The sequence below is a fragment of the Lissotriton vulgaris genome, chromosome 2_2 (genome assembly GCF_964263255.1).
Source record: "Lissotriton vulgaris chromosome 2_2, aLisVul1.2, whole genome shotgun sequence".
NCBI classification, from domain to species: Eukaryota; Metazoa; Chordata; class Amphibia; order Caudata; family Salamandridae; genus Lissotriton; species Lissotriton vulgaris.
This window is the reverse complement of record NC_141688.1, coordinates 57,789,049-57,812,707: the sequence shown is the minus strand read 5'-3', so window position 1 is coordinate 57,812,707 and position 23,659 is coordinate 57,789,049. Positions and strand designations below refer to the sequence as shown.

At 46.0% G+C, this 23,659-nt stretch overlaps 1 protein-coding gene across 1 annotated transcript in view; it reads left to right on the top strand.

Moving 5' to 3' along the window:
• Nucleotides 1-23,659, top strand: part of PEAK1 (pseudopodium enriched atypical kinase 1) — a 566,235-nt gene that overhangs the window by 423,513 nt on the left and 119,063 nt on the right. Inside the window, exon 4 of the mRNA XM_086959284.1 lies at nt 101-274. The gene's annotated coding sequence lies outside the window, so the exon portion shown is untranslated. The remainder of the gene's footprint in view (nt 1-100; nt 275-23,659) is intronic.

Genomic DNA, 23,659 nt, shown 5'->3' with positions numbered 1-23,659 from the left:
CGGAGCTCCGGGGGCGACGGGGCGGCCCCTCTCGTGTTAAACTTGTGCTCTGCCTGCAGAGTTCACATTCCTCTGCTTTTTTTCACCCTTCTTGTCACAGACAACGCTGCCGCCCGGAGACGGACGCCTCTGCCTGGCCCATCAGGAGTTTGTGGAGCCTTCTTGGAGCGGGGTTTAAGGGACGCTTGGGACCCCCTCGTCTGCCGAACCGACGGTCCTGTCTGCGGCCGCCCCCGCCCGTGAGATGAAGGAACGGCTGCTGCGGACGTGAACGGTAAGTGGGTGACCGCCACCACCACCATGGCGCGAGCCCCGGTCGGACTCAGCCCTCCACCAGAGTAAACACATGTGATGTTGGGGGGACGTGCTGTGTTCATTGGGCAGGCTGCGGGGGAGGGGTGCTGGCGCTGCCACTTTCCAGACACTGCTCCCGGGATGTCCCGGACAATGCTGGCGCTCTCGGACATGGCTTGCCTGGGGTGATGACTTCCCTTGTAAACTCCTGGCTCGGAGGGGGGAGTTGGGCTCGCAGGGCAGTTTTACCGCTCTCTGAAAATGCTGCGTATTTCACTTGGAGAGCGCGGGGTGTGTTTGTTATTTCACTTGGAGAGCGCAGGCTGTGTTTTAGTTCCCACGGTCTCTGAAGTCGCTTCTAGGCGCTGCTGCGGCTGGTCCATTCTGCAGGGCTGTAGGGGGCGCTGTATAGCGTGCCTTCAGCCCTTCACTGTTAGCTGTCCCGCCTTCTCGAGGATTATCTCTCTCCATCCTTACATATGTCTCTCCCCTCCCCCTCCCCCCATCTCGGATAGCACCCCCTCCCGTTGTCAGACACTGATTGTTCCAAAGTCTACGGATCCCAATTTACACCTTTGCCTTCACATGTACTGACTAATTTGTGCCCCCCCTCTCACTGCTAAAGGGAGTACTGCCCCCTCTTCCCCTGCAGTGGACGCCTCTCGCCAGTGACCCGGTCACGCCCACTTCCTAATCTGCCACAAGGCTTTCTCCCACTGAAGCGTGTGGTCTTCCTTTGACACCCACCCCCACTCTCATATGTTACAAGTCTCCCCCCTCCCAAAAACAGCACCAGGACCGCTGTTCGCAGTCTCAAATATGCAGAAGTTGGTCGACACCTCGCCCCCTCCAAGGTGACCCGGTGGGGTCTCAGCCCCAGCCTTATAAAGGGCTCGGGGTCTCCTTCACTGTAGGTACCACGATACCCCAGGAGGGTAGCCGAGGATGCCGGGATGCCCAGGGAATGAAACCAGAGATGCTTCCCTACCAAGGGGGTGTAACCTTAGACGTCTTATCCTCACGGTTGACAGTGCCCAGAGGCCTGTCTGTGAAGGGAATGTAACTAGCGCCTGCCTACAAAGGGAATGTAAGCCCAAGTGGCTGCCTACCCAAGCATTGTTACTGGAGACGCCTGGATGCCCTGGAAGTACCGTCCCAGATGTCTTAATACAAGGGAATTGTCTGTGGAATGCAACCATACATGTGTACACACTGGAATTACTAGATGATGTAACCTCCACAGCCAGGAAATGTAGGTGTGTAAATGTCCCTGTAGTATGTAGCTGTATTTATCCGGATACGCTTGCAGTGGACCCATGAGGTGTTAGCGCAGCTGTTTGGGAATGTGCAATGCTGCTGTGTTATTCAGTAGATGTGCATGTGCTTGTGTTTAGTGGCCACTATGTTATTGACACGTCTGCCAGCCTATCATCGTCGTACTGCCCACCCCTTCTTTTTTTCCTCAGCCTACCTGCCACCATCAACCTGTTTTATGTGCTCCTTAAGGAGCTGTTGCTGAGAATTAAATGTGTTGAAAAAAAGCTCCAGGGGTGGGCCTGTAGAAAGTTGCACTATTCTCCTCGCTTCCATCAAGCCCAGCCAGCCCTACTTCAATATATACAATAGCTCTAGAGGCACTTTTTTAAAGGGTGCTACATCACAAGGCCGTAACAGTCCAGTTCTGCCCTCCACGCCTGCTACCTCTTCAACCACTCCTTTATTAGACCGTTGGCATTGTACAGCGCTCTGCCGCCTTTTGGCTAGACTCACACTATATACAAATGCCACATACATGGTGTTTACTCACATTCCAGAATTCAAGAATGAACTAGAGGAAATGGGTTGAAAGATGGGTAGTACTTCCCTAGTCTACACAGTACTTTTTTCTTTCAAGGGTTTTCCCTGAAAGTTAACGCACCTTTAGGAAGTCATCTTTGTCTCCGTGTATCTGTGGCCGTTGGAGTGAGCTGTAGGACTTTATAGTGAGTTTGAAACACATCCTCAAGTTATTTAGGACACAATGGGCATGTATAACACCCCAGACACCGCCAAACAAATTTGAGACACTGCATGCAGCAAGGGCCAGATTTTTAGAGTTATGCGCCTGCAGGGACACCCCAACGTCTATCATGACGGTTGCAGCACTATGGCGGAAAGTTTGGAGGATTAGAAATGGTAGTTCTCGTGCAAGAACCCAGCCCGTTATCAAATACACTACAGCATCATATAGGCAGGCAACAGGTTTAAAGATGGTGAGGCTCACACAGACATAAACCGATGCAGGAAGTTAAGGAGGTAAAAGATGGCAGCGTGGCTCTGACGCAAGCACACAGGCCCTTAACAGATCTGTTGAACCAGTAGGCAGTGAGACCTGCAGTTTTAAGTGGTGGCTCTCACACAAGGATACACACCTTTGCCAGGTTTCTAACAGCATCATACAGGAAGTTCTGCTGTTTAAAAGTGTCCCTACTCATGCAAGCTTATACACCAATTTCAGGTCGGTTGCAGAGTCATGCAGGAATGTTTGGGGCTTAACAATGGCTGTTGTCATACAAGATTATACACCTGTCAGGTGTATTTGTAGAAACGTCCTTGGTTTAAGGATGGCCGCTTACATGCAGGGTCACAAACTTTATCAGATCTAGGATAGCCTCATGGAGGATGCCCTGGGAATTAAAGATGGCTACACAAGCACATAAAGAGGTGTCTGATCCATTCTCTCTGGCAGGGGTTCACAGCTGGAAATGTAAAGGTTCATTTGTTGTCTTACTCTCAGTACTGGAAGTATGTACTCTTTAATCAAGTTTGAAAATCAACCTTAAATTCTCATGTCTTTGACAGAACTATTGTAAGAACAAAATACAACGTAAGATCAAGTCTTGTAGAGTAGTGAGAGCACTAAGTCATGCTTAGTTAAATGTTTAGTATTTGAAGTTGATGTGTCCACCGTGCTGTACTGCGGAAAAGCAGACATGTGTTCTGCCTTACAACTGCATTTTTGCGATTTGCACATGTGAGCAAGCGTAGTGGACTGGCTGGTAATTCGTACATACTGGCACTTCCTGGTAGACTCTAAATAGTGGTGCTTTTTGGGATTGGACTGCCAAGATCCATCCCTGAGACCGTCAGAGGCCTGTTTCTAGTCACTTACCCTTACCGAAGTCCATACCCTACAGGGTGCTTAATTTGCTCTACAGACTTAAACTTGCACCAATTACAGGAAGCCAATTTTCAGGACTGTAATGCCTGGAAAATGGTCCTAGTTAATCATCATCAGTGATACAAATGTTTGCCTACTTTTCATGGAGTTTTTTTGTATCTGTCACACAGTTTATTTTAAGAACATATGTATTTCTTACTTATTTATGCCTACTACCCCTCCTGGGGTATAGTCCTTCAGTCAGTATGCCCCAGCCATCTCTGTCCTGGCCTTTTCTTTCAATCTCATTCCAGGTGTAACCAATCTTCTTGCAGTCTGCCTTTTCTTGGCCTTCATCTTTTCCATTGAGGGTTCAAAATCAGGGTCAGACCATGCAGGTTGGAAAATGTCTCTCTTTAACAGTGACTTGGGGAGAAATCCTTTTCCCACAGACCTCAGGGTTTCTGGTTCTCAGGTTTGTGCTACCAAAGGCATTAGGCTCTCCGTCCGTGATGATATAGGGGTTGGCCAGGTATTGGTACAACATCTGTTAGTATTTTATTTTAGCTGTTGGTTAGATGGAGGGCTGGCCCCATTGAGCGGTAGAGTGCTTTGCATTGAACATTTTTGTTGTAGCAGGAGCACCTCTAAAGTTAGATCCTGTAGATCGAACAGTATGGGATGTCATAGCCATCTGAGATGTAAGCGGACTATCTCATTTAATTGGGATAGTCATATACAGTACTTTTGACAATTAATACATTGGTATAACACTTGCAGCTGAAACATGCCATGCAGAGGTATAATAACAAAAACAACCCCATCAACGGCTGACCACAGGTTCAGCACATCAAATCCCAAGTTTTCATAAGCATTAAGAGTCTTGTACAGCCACTTCAAGAGCTTGCCGGAGTTAAGCTCTACTGGAGACCAGAAACATAATCCTTATATGAAAGGGAAGGTGCACCAAAAACAAAGTAAATGTCCTCCAAACGTGTACGAAAAGTATCCTTTTATTGTTCTTGATAGTAAAACATGGGTATCAGCCAACGTGTTTCGTTTCGCTGAGGGACCTTCATCAGGGCTCATATGACAATACGAGGTTCAATATGTCCGTGCTCAAGGTCAAATTATATCCAAGATAGAAATAAATAAAAGCATCCAAATTCCTCATATATCAAAATGGGGTTTAGTGTGTCAGAGCTCTGTCAAAATGTTTCCAGTGTTGAAGTAAGTATTATTGATCCAAAATATGACACTTGGGTAGCAATGATATATATAAATTCAAATGATAATGTTCACAGCAAATAAGCTCCAAAACGTCCAGGGGCAAATTTTAAATCAGTATCCTTGATACGTTACGTCCTCCGCCAGTATTGGCAAGTCCTTGTCAGCTGGATGTATGTCTGGTGGAAACTGTAGCAGCAGTTCTTCACGTTTCTTTGTTGTTGGCCTTCGTTACCCCTGATTGTCCTCCCAGCATTGTCTTAAACAGGTCTTATTGGCTTCCTGTATCTGCCAGAGAGTTTCCTTGTAATATTGTGGAGTTCTTTCAAGTGTCCATGGGGTGCTGCTTCCAGGGCTTCTGTGGCAAGACCATCGATGAAGCTTTGCTTGTCTGCTCGTTAGCTTCTCTTTGATTCCTTGTTGGTTGTGGTGTATTCACCTTGAGCTTTTGCTTTTTCTGATCTTGTTCTGCTGATGTTTCTGGCAGCTTACTTTTCCTTTCTCTCTTGGGTTTTGCAGAGAGTCTTGGTGGCGATCCATTCTTTATGCTAGTGTTTCTTGGGACCTATTACTTTCTGGCAGGTTGATGTCAATGTTTCTGTGACCTTCTCCCACTGACGTCCTACTGGGTCTCTATTGTCATATAGTTCTTGCAGGACATGAAAACTTGTTACTGATGGTGACTGAGTATTCACTTTGTTTCTGTGCATCTTTGAGGATGGTGGTGTTATATCGCTGGCATTGGTTTGTTGGTTCCATCCATACTTCCTTCAGCTTTAGCCTCGCCATGACAAGGTGATTGTCTTGCTACTTACTGTTGCTCCTCTCAACACTCTCACATCCTGCAAGGACATCCAGAACTTCTTGGCAATGCAGGCATGGTCGATCTGATACTCATTTGAATGGTCTGGTGACACCCACGTTGCCGTGTGTACTCTTTTGTGTGGGAATACATTACTGCCTATCACCAGACTGTTCAGGGCACAGAGATCTGCAAGACTTTCACCATTCTCGTACATGTCGCCAAGGCCATGGTTGCTCATGACTTCTTTGTACCCCTTGTTATCGCGTCCAGTCTTTGCATTGAGAGACACCAGCAATATGGCAATGTGTACTTAGATATATATATATATATATAGATATATCTATATATATATATATATATATATATATATATATCTCTCTCTCTCTCTCTCTCTCTCTCTCTATATATATATATTAATATATATATATATATATATATATATATATATATATATATATATATATATATATATATATAATATCTCTCTCTCTCTCTCTTCTCTCTCTTCTCTCTCTTCTCTCTTCTCTTTCTCTTTCTCTTTGTGCTTAAAGTTGCTTTGATAATTATACGACCTAAGGCTTCCCATCCAGTCACTGCTCTGTTGACTACAGGGGTTAGCATCGGTGCTACTCCCGGAGTATGTAGGGCGTTCTATTCCTTGTGTCTTGGTTGAAAGCAGGTGGATCAGCTTTGTGGATGCCAGGGATCTCTAGATTTCATCACAAGGGTCATAGCTCTCCCTGACAGAGATACCTCTCTCCTCGATGGCCAGAATGTCTCTTGGTCTTTTGTTTCACATTTATTTGCTAGAATTTTGCAGCTGGGCTTGGGACCGGCCATGGCGGAGTTTGTTTTTCTGCTTTGGTGCAATTATGCTGCTGGGAACTGCTGCAGAGTCTGAACTATTACAATATTTCATTTGTTCTCCTGCAGAGCTGCTTGCAGTTTAGATGCTTTTTATCTAATATATTTAATAAACCACGCTTTAATTTGCATCAGTTAGACCCATTTTTCCCAAAACCTCCTTTGATGAAAGATCTTTGTCTTCAGATCCACTGGAGAGAGTCTGGCTTGCTTGCGACACTCACATGGTTCGAACGGGGGGAGGGAGGGGTTGAACATTTTTGCGTGGGATGGCTTTAGTTCTCAGTCTTGCTCTGTGTGGTACTTATGCACCTTCTTAGCTGATATTGGTACCAGACCTCGGGATAGCATCTTCTGACATGCGTCCCATCACAATAATTGAAGCACAACTTCTTGATTCCTGTGTTATTCCACAGACCATGGTGTTTGGATAATGTCTCATTTTAAGAGTAACTTGGTGGGGAGAAATCCTTTCCCCGCAGACCTCGGGGTGTTTCTGGCTCTCAGATGAGAGTATGTGCTACTAAAGGCGTGAGGCTCTTTGTGATGCCGTAGAGGTTGGCCAGGTATTGTATGCCCCAATCAGCGGTAGAGTGCTTTATATTTAATTTTGTTGTAACAGGAGCGCCTCTAAAAGTAAATGCTGTAGATCATGGGTACTCACAAACATTTACCTGGGGTCCGCAAAGTTTGGTGTGACTGCGGGCCGCACTGATGCCAGCAGGGGTGGGGGTGTAAAGTGGGTGCAGGTAAGTAATGCATTTATATATACTGGCTGAACTCAACTGTGCAATGTGAAAACAAAAAACCTGGAATGAATACCGGCTTCTCCACTTGACCAAATTGTGTGCCCCTGGGCAATTGTTTTTTTTCAATTTCCCTCCTTTTTCTTCATCATCACATATAAGAGAACCTTGCAAAACATGACTTAAGGATGCCCGCTGTACGAACCATCTCCTGTGTTTGGATGTAATCAGTAATGGCATTATTGTCAGGGTGGGGGGGTATGAATGTTTCTAAATTCATGTTTGAAAACCATCACTTTAAAAAAGTACTTCTGAATGCACTTCTATCATTTGATTTACTAAGGTGAACTGATTCTGTAGGTCAATGAAATACACTTTTTGAATTTTGAAAAGACTATAGAGTATTTTACATGTTTGCTGTCTTTAAAAATGAATGTGTCTACTTAAGTTAAGGGTCTACTTGCTAGCTTTTGTTTAACTACAATTAACCTTTAAATAAGTGCTTGCGGTATATTTCACATTCGTTTAATGTTCATGCTTAGTCGACTAACCAGCAGCCCAGTGCTGCTGCTACTCAGGGGCCGCACACAAAGGCCAGGAGGGCCCCAGGGCTGTAGTTTGAGTATCACTGCTGTAGATCGGACAGTATGGTATGTGGTAGCCATCTGAGATGTAATGGGACAGTCACATTTAATTGGGACAGTAAAAGGCAGCACGTTTTACAATTGCTACATCGGTGGCCGACACACCCATAATCCCTTAGGAGGTGTGTGAATGAAGTACTACTAAACTGCGTCACAGTAACGCCTGCCATTAACGCTTTTTTGCATTTCTACAATACACAGAGAAAGATTAAATGGTTGGCATGTAATCAACCGATTTTAGAGTGAAATGGAGAAACCTGGACCTGAACTGAGATCGCGAGATTGTATTGTCAGCTTCTTAACCACTGGTACATGCTGGAGTTGCGCAGCATGTGACTGACTCTACCCCGGCCCCTCCGGTCTATCAGAGGCACCATCCGCTTTCTCCAAAAGAAAACTCTGCTTCTTTCAAGGCTGTGCAAAATGGAGGACACCTCTGCACATGGGTGGGATAGAAGTCTGTGAAACGGGGTGCATTTGGGCCAGGAAGGAAGAGAGACGGAATGGACGGGAAGTCACACGGATGGCGTCTTCCTGTTGAAGGCGAAAAGCCACCTCAACAAACGACTGCGTCCCTCGGATTGGGCGCAAGACCCCTTGCCGGGCACTTCTGCATCCCCCCACACAATAGACACAGGACCCCTTCCCTTCAAAGTCTGCCGAGACTATCCCACAAAAGCCAATTGTTCCATTATGCAGGGTGATGCAGGACGGTGTGTGCCCGGGCATGTTGCGCCCCTCGTCGCCAACGTCTAGCTGGCACGCCAGTGAGCGGAAGCGCTCTCTGACCCCTCCGAGAGGGGCCGCGGTTTCGGACCTGGTTTCACCTGGCCTGCTGCCACGCTTTCTCTCCGCTTCCGCTCTGCGGCCTGGGCACAAGCAAGGAGGAAGGAAGGCAGAAAAGCCTGTCACTCGCCCAGGCCCGAGAGCCGAGACGTGTGTGTGTGTGGGGCACACCCAGGCCAGGTGGCAGCACCGGGCCCTCCCTACCTCCGTCCCGGACGCCTTCCACACATCATTTGAGTATGGATTTAACCGCAAGGCACAGCTCTGCATTTCTACACGTTCCTGCATCCGTCTATGCAACTGGTGCTCATGTAAAGCGCTCTGATACCTTCTGGTCGAGTTCGAGCTATATAAAACTACCAAAAAAAACAAAAACAGGGGGAACAAAGCAGGGACGCAGCCTCAACTTGGAGCACGGTCCTTACTTACACTGTCGCATGTTTGATGCGTTTGCAACTACTCTCATCTTCACTATAAATCGACCGACCTCAAAATAAATACCCGCCGTTGCGTTAAATGATAGCGCTCGATGACACGATGTAGAGGACTAAACCCGCTGACCTAGCTAGATTGTTCGTTAATGTACGTTTTGTGTAGCCAGCAGGGTCACGAATACCGGACAGCCGATGCTGTTCTATTTAGAACCGTTTGTATATTCAGGCCGAAGGCGGCTTGTAATATATATTTATTTGGCTTGGCTCTGCCAGGTTCCATCTGCCCTGCCTGGTTTATTGGGGGCTCGTGGCGTGACTAGCAAGGCGGACGTGCAGCAGTGACGTCTGAGAGTCTCGGAAGTGACGAGTCGAATCCCTGCCTCCCCCGCTTCTGGCCCTGCTGCAGAAGCGCACTGCTGTTGCTTTCACTGTAGTGACTCACACTATGGCATGGTGTAGTGATTGATTCAATCCCAAAGTAGTCCATCTAGGCTGGAAATAGAAGCTCTGTCGTTGGCACCGCAAGTATATGGGTGGCTGAGCGCCTCGGAGGCTAACGGAGTAGTTAAACCGAGGAGCCTTATCCGAGGGGCTTGAGGGTCCCACAATTCTCCCTCTCCCCTCGTTGCTCTTGGTGGGTGCGAATGCAGGTCCCCATGGTACTCGGTGGCATTTACCCTCAACGTTGACAGATATGTCGTGCCTTTTGCCAAAACAAGTTTATCATTCTTCGTTTATTTGCACTTTGCTTGTTCTGTTTACAAGGAAGGATAGCGTCAGTTCTTCCCAAGTGTTGCATTTGGTCATGTGGGAGGAGCCATGTACTGATGTTACCTGTGCGGTGCACGTGAGGCAGTTTGTGCTGTACCTGTTGTGTGTGTCTGTTGGTGACTTAGTCTGCTCAGGGTCTTGTTGCACATGTTCTCTGTAGTTAGTAGTACTACCTGTGAGGATATTTTCAATATACACACACTCCTTTTTGGCTTTGCTGGTGCTTGTTTTTTGTGCTTTGCTATCTTCTGTACTGTTTTGGGTATTTGTTTAGCACACATTCATCAAGCCTCATGTATTTCGTATCGTAAGTGCTACTCTTATATGAGTGAGAGTGATCGGGGGCCTACCTCATATGAAGGAACACATTTTCACCACTTGATACAACCGGAAGTGATCAGCAGTTTTAGGGATGGGTGTTGGTATTGTGTTTTGCGTCTTTTCAACTTCAGCAGAAGACGTTTACTCTCTGCACCCGGTACATTGGGGTGGTACATTTGTGTCCATGCATGGGGTTACAATTCTAGAGTTTGAGGCTGCACACATTTTCTAAGTTTTTGAATTTGTAAGTGGAAGTTTCTTTACTTTTTATCTGTCAATTACCTCAGCTCTCTTTGTATAAAGATTCCGGTATTTCTTTTTTCAATACAATTTCTCTAACAACAAATTAATCTATATTTTCATCATAATGTTTCTTAATACAACTCCTACACTAATAACCTAACCACTACTCCTATTAGGTATTTTTTTCCTTTGCTTTGGTACCAACATTCATACTTGTATTTCAACATGGTTGTTGCTTCTTCTGCATAGGCATGCTTCGTCTTTCTGGCTGTATTGCAGTAGCGCTCCACATGCTCTTGTTATCATTGGATTGGTGTTTCACCTTGTTAATCATGCTGATCTATTTACCATTTTTTCTGTAATTTTATTTTAACTGAGTGACCTCATTGTTTAGTTTGAATATATATATGGTTCTTGTTATGTTTTTCATTAGAGGTCTTAAAGTGCACCAGCTCCCCTGATAAAGAATCGATCGCAGTCCAAAACGTATTGGCACTTCTTAAATGCATCAATAGAAATACCTAATTTGTGATTTGACATATACATGTAGATTATCATAAGAATTCACCAATGCCTGGGCACTTGTTTTAACTGTTTGTTTATGCAATTGACAATAAAAAACACATTTTTGCCACATAGGAACATTTTAAGAAGGTTGATTTGAAAACAACCATTATTCATAAGGAAACAGTTTGATGATCTAGGCAATTCATAACACCGGTCTGCTGTGCACAGGGAAACTAACTCTTGTCGCTAAGAGCTAGTTTGTACGTGTCACAGAGTATCGGAGGATACTCCTTTGTGGCACACACCTAATATCATAATATGAGAGAACATTGGTCACAAAGTCTTAATTAACAGGTGTGCAACAATCTGCCCTCAGTCCTGATCTCCTAAATACTCTGAAACATTGTCTTCAACCTCCAGCAACCCAACAAACCCCACTCTCATTCCAAATATTCTCCGAGATATTTTTTCACCTGGAACACTTCCAGTGCATGGATGTTCTCAAATATCCCAAACTCATCTCATTTTCACAACACATTCCCTCCAGTGTTTTACTCCTGAGGAAGATTCAGCACCACTAGGATCGATCGGGTTGGCATATATCGTAGTTCGACTGTGCCACAAGGGCTAGTCTCGCACATTGGTGTGTGGGCTGTTGTTTGGCATTTTTTGCACAAATGCACGGTGTCTCCCATACTTTGCAAAACAGCTATACAGCATTTCTATACAAGTTGAAAACTGCCCCGATTTGGAAATCTAGTCCACTTTTTTAGCTATCTCGTTTGTAATCCGGGCCAATTTGATTTTGGTGCCTGCACCTATCTTGTTTTCCAGTCCGGCCCTGAGCACCACTTTTGCCCTAAATACCCTCCCATTCCATCTCTCTTGCAAAAGCTTACATCTCACTCAAAGACCTAGACAACTCTCCGCTTAATTGTAAATACTCCAACAAGGGCATCCTACTCCAGAATACCTTTGAGAACCTTTTCTTGCCTGGAAATGTGTAACCAATATTGCTGTCACAGTGAGATTCACTGAGCCGAATTATCCCTTTTAAAAACTCTTGCAGTCGGTCTTTTTTTCCACAAAATCTTTCCATTAGATCTCTCATCTCTAATTGATATTTCACTTGAACTTTGTCTGTCCTAATTCATTGTTCTCAAATAATATTCCGTTTGCTTCTCCCTGCAGAAAAGGAGTCCTAACACATTAGTACAATTGGAACTTTCCAGGCCAACTAATCACCAAGAGATCACCATCCCTTCTTTTGAAAATAATCTAAACAGATTGTCGTATGTCTTGCATCCTTCACAAACCATATGTGCAAAAATCTCAGTTTTACCTTTGCCCCTGGGCCCCCACTATATTTCAGCATTAATGATGCTCCTTCCAAAGAGGGTTCTGATTAAAAGGGTTGTCCATTTGATCTGACACTCTTAAGACCTGATAATCCCTTGCCTGCTCTGAAAATATCTTGGCCTATTTATTTTCTTTGGTGGCTCATCTCTTGAAAGATATTGAACTGTTCCATTTTCCCTATTCTTCCGTTGCTTTGTCTCTGCCCCCTCATCCCCTGTCTGCTCCTTTCTGGACTGTTACTTCTTCAGTGCTCTATTCCTTTGACTTCTAGCCCATGAGGACCTGAGTTCTATTCTGTAGTCCTTTTCCCTACCCCACTGACAACATTTGCTTTATGCTCTATACTTGGTGTGCACTTTCTGTGTGCTTTCTGTTTGAACTGTTTGCTCTCTCTGTGTTCTGTTCGTCTGATTCATTCTTCTCTCTTTGTTCTCGTGTTTTGGTCTGGTCCTTCCTCCAGTGTGCTCTTTCCAACCCCCCTCTGCTCTGGTTGCTTAGCTGCTCCTCCTCCTGTGTACCTACCTGTGGTCTTCCTTGTCTTTGCTGTGTAGCTCTCTGTTTGTGCTCCTCATTTGATCTGCTTTTTCTCCTTCTATCTTCTTCTCTTGATCGTTCCTTCCTCCCTCTGTGTGCTCTCCGTGCCCTGTCTTTCCCCTTGGCTCTCCTCCCTTGATCTGATTCTCCCATTCTGTGCTTTTTCATCTGACATTTCTTACTCACTCTTTCCTTGATCCACCCTTTCTGTTCCTGCTTTCTTTGGTCTATCCTTTCCCCTCTGCATTCAACCCTTGGTCTGCCCGTTCTTATCCATCTGCAGTCTTTGCTCGACATCAGCAGTATCTTCATTACCCCCACTACAGTCGTTTTTATAATGAAACTTGGTCTTCTCCTTCCCGCTGCACTTTTCCTCTTCTGCTCTCAACCCCTTCCTTCTCTCCCCCCCTCACTTCCCTCTGTTCTCTTCTCAAAGGGCCTTGATTTGAGTCGATGCTTGCAATCTTTTGCCACGAGCCATGAATGAGTTTACCTCCCACCATGGGCAGATGATGAGTGATGCTGGATGCTATATTTAGCCTTGGCACCCGGTGCGCCCTGACTCACATCACTTTATTAATTCATATCCCTGTGCAACTCCAAACCCTCGAATGTAAAAACTCTCACTTACAGATTTAATATGAATTTAAGGAAGAACGAAGCACGTGTACAAGACAGGAAGCAAGGAATCCCAGGCCTTCAGCCTAGCTGTCAATCTAAAGGCAGGTTGGTGTCTGTGTGGGCATCATTTAGAACTAGTAGTTTGAGATGTGAATGCCAACCGGACCTCTCCTCTGCAAACATTCAGCAAAAAGAATGGCACAGCAGGCAGTGCATAATGCATACGCAACAAGAGGCACCCTGCATACGTAAGCTATCACATAAAAGCATTTGGGTGTTTTATATGGCGCAAACTTGCCACTACAGAGCAGTCTCTGACCTGGCAACCCGAGGTACACAAGCAATATGCAGACCATCATAGTTGTCAAGGGGAGCACTGCGTATCAAAAGCATGGTTGTAGAAGCTTATAAAATGTCTACTTTTCCTAAAGGGCGGCATGCTTTAGACATATATTTGTCCTGTAACAAATCCACTTGTCCCTCTTGCTGCCGTGCAGTGAAGGGACACACTGTGGTGCTGCTCCTAATGGCTCTGTGCTGTGATCATAGCAGCTCTGGTAATGCTGGGTTTGGTTTGTAGCTAGGCTTCGATTTTGCCGCCTGACCTTGAATTTACATTGAGGGTTTGGAAGCAGGTGGGAAGAAGCGTTTCAGGTGTGAATACCCTGCGAGTGTATGCACACGCACACACTGACATGTTTAAGGATATTCACCAACTCCTCTCCAGTTACTTCCCACTCTGGAAAAGGTTAGAGGTGTACTATTGACAAGGACAGGAGGAAAACGTTTTCGAGGGTGGAGAGGAAAGCTGGAGGCGTAGGGAAATTGAAATTGCCACAGCTAAGCAGATATACGCAGGGATATTTGCTCATGCGAAAATGGAATTCACAAAAGTTTGTTAGGTGCTTGGTTTCCAGGTTTGCTTCAGTAAAATCTTGTGAATCTGTGAAAGTCGTAAATTTGTACAAATGCAAGGGCGCATGTATCTGTTGGTGAATATTTGTGATTCATTTTTTTGTCTAAAAAATATCATGTCTTTAATTTATTTTTATGTTGCGTAATATTTTTTTAAATTAATCTATTTTTTTTATATTGCCATGCACCAAAGAGGCTTTACTAAATGATGCCTCAGGAAATGTGTATTTAGTGTTGTATAATAGATCAGCAAAACGTTTTTTTCAAGTTGTATTTTTTTTGTACATTGTATTTTGAAAGCTAACAATCAGTAATCTTGCTTTCATACTAATGTATCTATTTCCATATGATCAAGGAGCATTGTAGCATCGTTATAATTAGCTGCAATGCGTTACACTTTGCTAACATATATGTTGCATACTGAAACCTCTGCCAGTAATGCAAGCTGAAATCACAGCTCTCTACATGTCCCTAGAGCGTTTGCAGTAATAGGTAAACTGCGCCCGAATTCAGGAGAGAGTCAACTTCAAATCCCTTTGTATTACACACAAAATCCTCCAGGGTAAGGGCCCCCCAATCCTAAGAACTCTGATTAAACCATATAAAGCCAATAGAAAGCTACGTTCCGACCACCTCTACTTAGCCGGCCCTCCCAGAATCAAGAAGGCGCGGGCGGGGGGGCCGCCTCTTCTCCTACAACGCCTCCAGGCTCTGGAACTCCCTTCCCCTTGCCATCCGTAGGGATAATAATAATAATAACCTACTAAAATTCCGCAAGCTCCTGAAAACCTGGCTTTTCCCTTAAATCTCATCTGTTCTCTAGCTAACTTCGCAGCGCTGGGACACCCCCGGGTAGCCATGCGCTTTACAAATCCCATTCCATTCCATTCCAGTAATTACTTTGTTTATTAATTATATTTATAGGTTTGGGCAACATTTACATATGGATTAAGATCTTGCCTTTAGTGTCAGACAATTGTCTGATGGGTTCTGTCCTACTGCTACGCTTGTAGATAAAGACTTAGGGTAGCATCGAGGTAGGACCTCCTTGTTCAAAGGACAAAAGAAACATGAAAGGTTGGACCCCAATCAGTATGCCCTGGCTATGGAGCAATAGGAGTTCCATGCCTGTCGAAGAGTATATGGGGCAAAGTTTTATGGGGAAAGCATCAGAGGATATGCTGCAGCCTCCGCTCAATACCTGGTCACGCCCCCTTATTTGCTTTCGCGATTGGGACTAGGCATGCGCAGATCAGATCTGATCCCCTGCCATAGACCTAGTTGTGTGGCACCGCTCGGGTCCTGTTAGCTACATTTTTTGGAACTGCTGTAATATTGTGCATAATATTTACCATGTAGGCAGGTAGGGAAGCCCTCTGTATGTGCCTTGCGGTGCATTCTGTCGCTGTCAGCGTGAAGAGGCTCAGTGAGAGTAGTGCAAGATGAACGGGTGCATTTATTATGGCCTTCCATGGTTTATGTGGATGCTTTGAGTAAGTAAAGTTTTCAACAGGCTTTACCATCTGACGAGGTGCTGCAGATGTGTGGAGCACTTTTATCATGAGGACGAAAGGACGATGCTCAGGAGGGTGTCTCTGAAGTGTTCGGCTGCGGACTCCCTCCACTGCTCTCTAACTGATAGAAGTGCTGTAGACTACCTCCGAGGCAGCTGAGATAGTTCTATCCTCTTAGCCCGTCACCTTGACAACTGTGTTGCCGCTGCACGCGGGTCCCTGTGAGTTACTGATCTCCTCAATATAATGCTGCAGGAGATACTGTGTTGTAAATACTGCTGAGCAGCAAAAATGCTGCAATAAAGTGAATCTGGACAGGCTGCACAGGATTAGAAATGGCTGCCGCCGATGGATGAATGACGGCAGAGGGACCATTGCATCGAAAGTGAGAGGCGAACGCTTTACGGCCACTGACAGCAAAGGAGCACAGTCATAAGTGAATGCTTACAAATGAGCGGATGTGTAACCTATGGGAATGTAGGCATCTGCATGATCAACCTGATGGTCCCAGAGTTGTATAGTAATGCATACGGTCATAAAAATGTCTGGCGCCTTTATTTAGAATGGGTGTTTGACGGAGATGACCAACTGTAGATAACTTCGTCCAAGCTCGCAGATTACTGGTACATCTCAGTCCAAGCCTGTAGTCTAGTTCTTATCTATCTCCATGTGTGTAGTTTCTGTACTGTGATCACCCATTGTAAGGTGTCTTAGTTAGTGTACTATCTACAGAGCGATGACTAAGGTCCCTTACTAAATTGTCAGGTGCCTTGTTTCTCTGCGACTCTGTGTACACTATATTGCCAGTGAGTAATGACAGGTCACCAACAGGACTGGTATTCTGTCCACAAAGAATCTCACAAAAGTTAGCAGTCGTCTATTTTAGGGAGAAAAACTAACATGGGTGTCGAAGACCTTCCTTCAGATCCATAAGCAGTCCTTCCTGCACCCGAAATAGGGAGATATTTTGCTGGATAACCGCCCCACTTCAGATCATTGCAGACATTGTCTCCAGTCCTGAACTTCGAACTCCATAGAAGCAAAAGAGGACTACAACACCCAGAATGCATTAGATGAACACAGAAAAGCTCAGGACTGGAACTAGTGTCAATAATGAAACTGGAAGGAGGTGGTTACCCTAACCTCACAGCACACAGCAGCTACTAGTGTGGCTTTACTATTTATACTACATAACCCGTGAGGACTCTCCCTTTTCCTAAGGACTATCGAAGGTGCAAATAATTCACAGAGAGAAAGAAGGGGTTCACCCTCGCATCCCTACATTTAGGAAATAAGGCTTTCAACCCGTAAACAAAGGTAACATCTTCCCTAATATTGATCTTCCTGAAGGCTTTCCACAATAACTCCTCAGATTTGGAGATTGAATGACCTTGGGACCTGAAAGTTATTCTCTAGTTGAACCTAAACACATTGCTGCGTTACTGATTTTGGCAGAGGTCTCTTAAGTCAAAATTACTTTACAAATACATATAACAAGTATCAATTTATTGCTATAAATTAAACAAGACTATGGAGGAAAAGATACCTGGTACCGATCTGGCGAGCTGATGCTGTTATATCAGAGCATATCTTGTGCCATAGAATCCAAACTACCCCACGGATGAGCCTAACAAGGCTGAAACTGGTCTGGAGTTGCTTGTGTTCCAGAGCCCTGAGAGAAGTGTTTGCCACAGCACTTATTTCTCATTATAATTTGCAGAGTTGGCTTTGCTGCCATCTCTCCAATGGAATCAGAACAATTCTAAGGCACTGCATATGGGTAAACTTTTCTAGCACTCCTTTCAGGTGCAATTTTTATTCAAATGTATAGCATGCTCGCTAAGTTATATTCGAAAAAAGCAACGTTTTTGATATTCTGTTACTATCTTTTTCCAGGTGAAAGTCTGGTGAGAGCTAAAATTGCTTTACAACGAAATTCACCTATTTGACATTTTCAGCTAATCAAACCATTCGCTTCAAACGCGGTATTGAAGGGAATTGGATGCTTCAGATCAAAACCCTGGAGCGGAAGACATGATGAGGCTGAGGCATATGTTAGTATTAAACATCCCATGGGGGAATATGGTGCATATGCAACAGAATAGGAGTACTGACCAGCTTGGACCGGAAACTCAATCCTTCAGAATAGCTAAAACTTCGACAGGCTTTTTTATGGAACTCAATTCCTTCTAGTATCAGGCAGATACTTCCTATGATATCTTCAAAAAAGCACATACATTTCTACTTTCTCAATGCCGCTTCCACTCGTGAACTCTGAACAAAAAAAAATATCCACAATCAATTAGACCTTTCGAAACGTAAAATTCAGTTTTAGGAATCTGGGTACCATTTGCAATTCAGGGTTCCTGTTTATTGCGGTCAAATGGTCACTGAATTTGAGTACCATTTAGCATAGCCTCATATTGTGTCAACCATCACTGAATTGTAACATCCATCGATCTCTGCTGCTTTCTGCCTCGTTCTGCTGCTTCCTCCTGCTTTTTGCCCCTGTTTTTCTGAGTGCTTTCTCCTTCTTTTGCCTTGCTTTTAGGTTTCACCTGTACATTGCTTGCGCTGTGCTTGTAAATCTATTGTATTTAATACCATTGCTTTACTTTTTCCCTCCATGTATATAGTCTGTAAATGTATTTTACTATTCTCCTTGTATATTGTCTGTAAAGGTTGCTATGCACATTCCGTAAAGTGCTCTGTGACCCCGGGTCAAGTTTGCGCTATATAAAACTATAAAAATAAATAAACTGATCAGTGGTCAGAGGCTGATCGTTGTATTCCTTTGCCCAAATTTTTTGTTATAAGTTTTAAATGAAATCCTAAGATACATTTTTCTAAATACTCTATAACCCTTGTTTAAAACAAGTGATACATTGTGGAATTACTACCTGAGTAAGTAGCTCTGTTCCCAAAGTTGGACCAATTTGTGTTATGTAAAAACTGACACAAAGTAAATATATAAGTAAATAAACAAGGCACCACGGCTTTTACTATGCCTGTCTATTGATTTTGTACAATATCACATTGTTGTTTCTTAAAATAGAAGGTTGCTCATTACTTTTGGTTTGATTTACACCTGAAGGGTAATGCCAGGTCCGAATTACTATGTTTCTGGGGCACTGATGCAGACAATGACTGGAGTTGCTATACTGTACTTTTGTGAAAAGAGATCATTGGTGAGGGGAAAACTAGAGTATTTGACAGCACTTCATTGAACAACTCGGTTACATTTATAAATAGGTCTCTCTAAGCTTGTAATCTGTAGATCATCAAAAGTATGATTAATGCAATGAGGATCTTTACTGTTAGTAGTAGTATTATGCAAGTAAAGTCTCAGTGGTTTCTTCAAGCTTTTCTATGCATGATTCTGGCCCTTGTGATGGTCATATATTGTCCCTGTCTACGTTTTGGTCTTGTTCCCTTCTTACACTTGCATGCAATCTCAAAATCATCCTCTGTATTCATAAAATCTGCCATGAAAAACTCATCTTTACATAAAATCTGATTGTCATCTCTCCTTTTTCCTTTCAAATGGCCCTCTTCTTTCTTTCCTGTACTCGGTGTGCCTTTTCTCTCTGGGCACAACTTTCTCTAAGTCACTTGCATGTTTTCCTTCACTTCTGTTTATTTCTGCTATTGGCACACAACTAACTAAAAGACCGCAATCTTTCATTTTTTTCTCTCAAAGAGATATCCCTGCAACCTTACAATACCTAACCTCATCTATTAATCCCATCAAATATGTGCCTATATTTGAGGGGGAAAAAACCTCCCCCCAAACCCCACTAATGAGAACATATTTTAATAATTTCATCTAACACAAAGAAACTGGAGTGAATGCTTGGAATGATTTGCTTGAGAAAGTAAGATTAATCCCAGCAGGTAATAACACTATGCTCTGGTTCTGAAGCAGCATGCTGCCGGACTTAAAGCGTCTCAATGCCTTCCCAGGAGTAGTAAGCACTATATAAATGCAACTAGTATTGTTTTCTTCCTGCATCTTCTTTTCCCCTCTTGCATCTCCATCTCTTCCACTTCTCTCCTGCTCCTTCCTCCAGGGACCAACTTTATCGGTGCACGGTGGAGCCTGACATGGGACAGGCACACCGAAGAAGAGAAAAACGAAATACATAAATACATAAATACAAGTATCCGCAGGAATTGTCACACAACACAGGGACGCCAAATGTGTGGTCTGCTCCGTTGCCATGGCAGGGGCGGAGGACCGGCGCCCAGCGCGGAGTTGGTGCCGTCTGCTGACACCGCATGTAAATCAATGGCAGCCTGGCTGCCCCCCCTCTACTTCTAAGCACACGTGGAATGTTCCGATCAGAGGCCCGGCCTTGTTGACGGAGCTGCGATCGGGGCCAAAGGTAATTGTTCTGTTTTTTAAACAAAAATCTGTTCTTATGGCTGGCCAAACAAACGGGGAAGATATGCGAAAGGCTCCCCAAAGCAACGCAAGGAATGGACCCTCGTTGCCAAAACCTCCGACAGACGCCGAATTCCACTCTCTGAAGGGATTAGGGTAACATGGAATCCTAAAAACACGTCGAATAAACAAGTTGTTCACCTCTGGGGTTCAGTCACCCAGTGCGATTTTTCAGACCGTCCTGCCTTCCTCTGAAGCCCTGTCAAGCACCGTGACTTATGTGTTGGCCTTGTATCCTGCCGCATTCCACCGCCGGGCAAGTTCATGGATCAGGCTCCAGTGGAGCACCGACGCTTGGGTGCAGACAGCGAGGCTCTCAGCATCCTGGGTCTTCGGTAGCGTGGGGCACAGCGGGCAGACAAGGGCGTCTCTGTGCATGCAACCCTGGCCTTCGAACTCTACCATTCATTTGTGATTTTTCCTACCCTCCGTCCTTCAGACCCTGCCCATGTGCATTTTATGGGGTCCTTTGACAACCAGCTTCCCTCTGATTTGGTCTTGTTTTTCTTCACCTGCCTCTGCAGGGAATCATCATATTACAGGTTTGTTTCCGGCTGTAGTGTGAAAGTAGATATTAGAGGCAGGTCGCGGCCTTTGCCACCATAACCCTTCCTGTCTGTGGTGTATGGGATGTTTACCTTGAATCTCCATCAATTGAAGCAACGTAAAGATGCGTAGATGTCACATCTGTTTATGGTAGAGCACAGGCTTGTAGCCCGATTCGCTGCTTGCTACAGTTCTGTAGTTGGTTGACACCCGTAAGCAGATTTCTTGGTTCAAGTGTTGTGTTAGTACTTCTGTTCTTTAATACGCTTTCTCTGAAGTAGCCTCCTGTCTTGGTCCCGTGATGCAGAGGGGTAGGCGAGTTTTTTTTTAGAGAAACGCTGTTTGACTGGCTGGGACTTACTGTTGCTCAGTGGTGGGTAAATTTGCCTCCCTGGGTAATTAGTCTTCCTACACAAGGCATGCAATACTCATGCGTAAAAATACGGTGGGTAATGCTGGAGGCAAATTCGCTAAGTCAACTATGAAGGAATTGCCTTCCTCAAATACGGTGTAATATGTGGACATTAGTGCAGTAACTCTACTTCCACTGTTATTCCCCATTCCAGAGGTGATGTATGAACCTACTTGTAATCTTATATCACCGTGGAACATGTCATTGGAGTGGGGTCATTGTAAAACTGATAGTTGGGCATGTCCCATGGATCTACAGTCATGTATTTTAGAAACCTAAGAAAATATGAAAGATATGTAAGGTCTAGTGTGTACATTAATCAAATCATGGTAACTCGGACCTACTTACACAGCTACACCCTGAACATTTTATTACATGAAAATAGATTGACCATGTTGGACTTGGCCCTTTTTCAATTTTTTTTCGCTTTTCACCCCCCCCTATTTTAGGATGTCTCCCCCATGGTAGGAAAACTGTTTAGGCCATGTGTGGTATGAGATGCCCTGTTTAATGTGGGAATGCAATGCCAAGGTGTGTGCACTTATTAACACCCCATTGTGGAAATGCACCCTGGGGAAATGCATTTAAAATGGATGCCATGGCTGTGCGTTGTGCCACCTGACTTCAGTGGGTTAGCGGTCTAGTTGTCTGGTACTCAGCCGTCCCAGCATTTGGAGGGAAAGCCTGGCACCCAGGGTGCTCTACTCCTTCCCCATAGCCAGTTAGAACTAGTTTGTCTGAGAATTCCAGGAAGTGCCAGAGCCTTCTAGAAGGTGGGGTGAGGGGGGATATAAAGAAGGGGGATGTGCCACCATGTGCTGAGGCAGAGCTGGGACGGGAACGTGAGGGGACCTGCCGCCAGGGGATACCGCCACTTGGGCCTGTGTGCTGGACCCTGCACCCATCTAGAACCCCTCTACTGTCCCTAGGGCTAGTGGAAGCCCCACTGCGGGAGTTCAGGCTGCTGTGTAGGAGGAGGGCCACGCTATAGTGGAGGATGGTGAAAACCTTCTGCCCTGTTTTGATGAGTTCCCACTAACTGCTGACCTGGCCCAGTAGTGCCTGCTACTCTGTCCCCTGGCCCCCTGAAGGTGCGTCCCCCCTTGGTCCCTTAGGCTGGTGGGACCTGGCGTCACGCAAGTGCTGCACCTGAAAGCACCTGAAGAGGGAAGCGCTATATTGGGGCTGGACTGGACACCCCCCCCTCCTAAGGAGGTGAGGAGCGTTACCCTGGGACGCCTGAGGCTGGCTGTTGGGACTGTCCACCCCCCCTTGCGCTGTGTGCCACTGGAAGCGCTGTGCCCAGAAGAGCTGAGCCTGTTGAGCGCTATACTGCCAGAGACTGCTCCCAAGCGCTCTCTTGCGGTGCCCTTGGGAAGCGCTGTAACCATAGAGACTGCTGTCTGCCTAAGCACTGTGATTCCCAAGCGCTGTCCTCCAGGAACTGTGTCCAACCTAAAGCTAAGGGACTGGGCCTGTGTGAGCGCTGTGAACTCCCAATCGCTGCATCCCTCAAGCGATGTGCTCCTCAAAGCGCTATTGCCCTTTCCGCTGCAGCCCGAGGTTACCTGCGCTGGCTGGCGTTGTTCGTGGGCTCGTAATTCATCGGCACGGCCAGGGCCCCACGTGGAGAGAGTCTGCTGTGTGGCTCTGCTGCCGGTTGCGCCTGGGGCCGAAAATCACCGCGGCGGGCAGGCGCTAAGTTGAGGAGATCACCGCTGCTGAAGGGATTGTTGCGGCGGGCCCCGGAGCCTGGGGAGGGCCGCCGTGAAATTGAGGAAGGCTGCGCCGGGCCTGGTGAAGCCGGGAAGGGAAGCATCACATGGCTGGGGCGCCGGTGACGTCACCGGCCACGCCCCCCCAACCCGCTGCTCACAGATTGGCGGCTGACGCCGCTCCCCTGCAGACCGCGCTGTCATTGGCGGCTGCGGGCGCGCCCCAAGGAAGCCGCGCACCTATTGGCTGCCAGCCGGGCAGCCGGAAGAGGTCAACAGAAGACCCGGAGGGACCCGGGTAAAGCTGCCTACCCCGCCTCCATGGGTGAGGAAGTGCCGGGAAGAGCCTGCGGGGCCCCCGCGAGGAGGGGGGAGCCCCGCAGAACCAGCGGCCATCCGGGAGGGAGACCAGAGCTCCTGAGGAGAGTCGAGGCCCCGCAGGACAGCCGGTGAGTGGGGCCCATCAAGGAGTTGGGGGGTGTGTCGGGCCATAGGGTCGGTGCCCGCCCCCGGGACCAGTGTGTTGCTGCCACGGAGGCCTGCCATTCCGGCGCAGGGGCTCTAGAGAGCTTGCAGGCCCCCGCCTGCCCGGCATCACCCTGCACCACGCCGCCCCTCCCCAGGGTAGGAACTGTAGTTGGACCCCGTTGGCTCCAGTTGAGTTAAGGAGGCCGAAAGTGGCGTAAGGAAGGGACTGAGGACCCCCCACCCCCTGAATTGGGCAGCAGCCCTTTGGTGACTAGGTGGTAATGAAAGGTTATCCATAGCTGGTGAATTGCTCTTTACAGGCTGCCGTTCAACAGGAAACCAGGTTACTG